Here is a 4181-nt window from a genome sequence, read left to right on the forward strand (position 1 = left end):
TTTGAGGTCTCGAAAATGCCCTGTAAGAGATCCTAGAGAGAGAAAACAATTTAAGAAATAAAATCATTTTATAGAATTTTTAAAAGGTTTATATTTTAGTAAGTTAAAATATCAAAATTCTTTAATAAGTCATTGTCGTGATATTCTCGTGGTCACATCAAACCTAGAAATCTAGGTCGCCATAAAGTTGGCAAGGTTATCATAATGAAGATCTTACCTCTCCTCATTAAAGTGAAAAGTAATATTCAATTTGAATTTTGGTGGATACTCGATTGCCTCCCTCCATCGTTTCTCTCTTCTTTTTTTCTCCTCCTTAGTAGTCTCTTCTTTGTTTTCGTTCTTGCTTCTAATCATATCCTTAGCTATGGATCAATCACCCAATGATCTTTGTAACTCAGCTATGGATCAATCATCTAATGATCTCTGTAGCTCTCATAAAAGACCTCTCTATCATCTTCATATTGAGTTGGATAGTGAGTATGAACCAATAAGAAAGAGAACAAAATCTATCACGGTTACAGAGTCTATGAAACATATACTGAGGTTTGAAGGAAAGAAGAATATTTATCTTTGGTTAGATGGAAAGCTATATCCCAAAGATCCTAGCAGAAATAGCACTCCTCCTTTCTATAATAGCTCATCATTAATGAGGTTTATTGGTGATGGCTACAATGGATTTTTAGGTTATACACTTAATCTTGTTGCAGAAAAGGATATCCTTGGACTAGAGAATCATCTTTTGATGAAACACAATATAGAGTTGTTGCAGAAGCTAGAGGATTGTCAACAAAAAATTCATTCATTGGAAAAGCGTATCAACGAAAGCAAACTTTATTAGGCCTTCGAAATCGACAAAGAGCTTTTAAAAATATTGAGAATCTCAAATGAGGAGGAGGAGGCTGTGGTAAAAGAATCCAAGCAGCAAGGTATATTTTTTTTCACTTGAAAAATCTTAAATATGGCTTTATTAAAATTACTTGCATTGATTTGTGATGTTAATTTTGCTTAGATCTCTTCTACAACCAAATGCAAGTGAAAGAGATTCTTTAAAAGCAGTTCAGTTTTATTATCATCTTCTTCCTTCAGTAGTTTCAAAGGATATTTTGGAGAAGAAGAAATATAAAAAGGCAAAGAAACAATGCTTGGAGTCATTTGTAAAGGATCATTATTTGGATTCTGAGTTAGTACAGAAGACACTGGATAGTATTGGTATCAGTCGAGATGCTTATATGCAACTTTTCCAGCTTTTACAATCAAATATGAAGCAAGGACAGGTACACAATTGCATACTTCCGAAGCCATTTGTGGTTAGGACTATCAGACAGAGAGTTAATAACAAAGTGATGGGGATTCTAGGTGAGCCTTTTCATATCAAGGCTAGCTTCAAGGGCAAGAAAAAGGAGGTTACATTCAATGAATTTAACAATATTTTCCTTGACTTGCCCACCCTACAATGCTTAATGATCAAATTTTATGACTTGTCAGTAGCAAAGGCACATGGAGTGGCTAGATTTGTGATTAAACTTGATGAAAGTGAGATTCTAAAATGTAAAAAATTGGAGAGAATCTTTATCATCTTGATGAATAGAGCACTTTTGTCAAGTCATTGCAATCACTCAACATCATTTAGTGTTCAATCTGAATATAATATCTGGTGGCTAGGAGCATTTGAGGTAGATACTAAGAATTTTGATATACTATATTGGGTTTTTCATCAAACATCAATACCTAATGTTATTCAAAGGCAACAAGCAGGAGAAGAGCTATTTGTTGAAGGATTTGGGAACTACAGGATTGAGTGGCACATAGCTGGTGACCTAAAGACACTCAAATGTATGTATAATGTATCAAAGGGAGCCAACTCGAGATCTCCTTGCTTATATTGCATGTCACCAGCTGCTGCAGAGTTAAACTCAAGCAATTGGAATAGAGCTCCCTCTAGGCACAATAAGGATCCACATTTTAAACCAGTCTTGTACATTCCTTTAGCGAATGCCCATATTTGTACACTTCATGCACTTTGCAGGATAATTGAAAAGCTTGTTCATCTCTATATAGGATTTGCATGGAAGCTGAAGCCATTATCAACTAGAATAGATGCTATAACAAAGGTTGAAAAAGTTCTCTCTGCAATTGGTTTGCATGGTGGCAATGTTGTTATTGAACCAGAACTTCAAAAGTCTAAGGATGGTAAATGTGTCCCAAAAAAACCATCTATTGGTGGAGTAAAGGCTAGAAGGTTTCTAGGCTTTCATGGGAGACTTGGCAAGATAAACTCGAGAAATGGTGGCTCAACTATTAAATTTAATCAGTGGAAATCCCTACATAATGCAGTTAAGGATCACACTGATAATGGACAAGCTCGGAATAGAAAAGCTAAAGTTTGGGAAACACTAGACAAAGTGTTTTTTTATTGTGATAAGACTGAATGGAATGATAATGATCTCAAAGACTTTAAAAACCAATTGAACCTTTTCAAAAAGGCGATGACAGAAGCTTGGGGTGATCAACACTTTACTCACTATATGGTAAGAAGTTTGTATATGTTTGTTTCTTCATTGTCGAACTCATATAACTTTTTTTAATAACTTTCTTTATTTGTTGACTATGCAGCATATTCTATACAACCATGCTCCATACTTTATTAAACAATATGGATCTCTATCTATCTGGTCAACCCAAGGTATGGAAAAATCACATTATCAAGCAATAACAAAATATTTCAGACACACAAGACATGGAGGTGGAAGACACAAAGGCAACAGTTTATTAGATGTCTTTCAATGGTTCTATCAACAAATTTGGCATAAATTCAAGCTTAAAGATACAACCACATCAAGCAATACATCATCTTTAGCAAGGACTATACAAATTGTTACCCAAAGAAGAAAAGATAGATATTTAAATTCTTGCGCAAAGCAAAGATTTACAGAATGGTTACAAACCAAACAAAGAGTTCGAAAAAGATGGGTTTCAAGAAACCCTTAATATTTGGCATCTTTTAGTCTGATTGTGTTGTAGAAGAGTCCTTAGTTTCAGGCACCTCAACAGGGCCTTCAGAGGAGTCCTTGGTTTCAGGTAGCTCGACAGGGCCTCTAGAGGAATCTTTTGTTTCATCCCACTCAATAAGATCTCTGTATTTCAAAAACTCCTATTTTCGATAGCCTCGAAGAAGCTTCAAATTCTTACTATCTCCTACATAAGAGAGCAAATAGGAGCCAAGAACTCCAAAATATCCAGCTCTAGATCCACTGTATCCAGGCATGAAGCCAAAAACTCTTATGGCTTCTTCCTTCTCCACTAAAATGATCTTGTCCAAACCTCTGCTGAAAACTTGAGATCCAATTACCTTTGAGATAGCTCTCAAAGCCATCATTGGTAGACTTGGAGAGCTTGACAATCTACTATGATATATTACAATTGTTTGATTATTTAAGTTTCCAATATAATGGCCAAGGCTTTGATTTTTTCCAAGTTTCATTAGCCTAGAGCCCTTGGCCCTTCCAAGAAAGTTATCTAGATCTTCAATCTCAATCTACACAACAAACCACAACAGTACAAGATATAAGATATTTATCTATAATGCATAATAAAGTTAACATAAACTCAATGGGTAACTTCGAATTATATTTCATACCTTAGGGTGTTCGTCTTCTTCAAGAAGACTATCATCATAAAGATTTATTGAACTCTTGGGCTTCTCATCTGATGGAGACTTCAATCTCTCTTCATACCCTACATCATCAATATGAAGTTTCTTCTGGACATGCAAGAACTCTTCTTCTGTAGGTAGCCCCCCCTTTTCGTATTCTATGATCTGATTAATACATGTATATAAGGCTATAGAGCTATCTTGGAAATTCTCTTCCTCAACATCAAGACTTGCTAGTGGTTCTTGTTCATAACCTATAAAATTCATGTCATTTTTGCCCCAACCTGCAAGGATTGCTAAGCAATAATCTTCTCTAAGATCAAAAAGATGTTGAATATCATTTAGCAACACATATCTCTTCTTGTTGATAAGATAAGTGGGAAATGTTGGAACACATGCAAGAGGACCTTCTTCATCAACCTGTGCACTTGGCTCGATCTCCTTTTCTTCCACCATTGTGATATTGTCACTCTTGAACAAACCTACATCAAAACCTTAGACAAGTTGATTCTCAACATCTTCTTGGAAC

This window comes from Lygodium microphyllum, chromosome 5, assembly GCF_053477565.2.
Source record: "Lygodium microphyllum isolate KBCC chromosome 5, Lygodium_microphyllum_v1.1.10, whole genome shotgun sequence".
NCBI classification, from domain to species: Eukaryota; Viridiplantae; Streptophyta; class Polypodiopsida; order Schizaeales; family Lygodiaceae; genus Lygodium; species Lygodium microphyllum.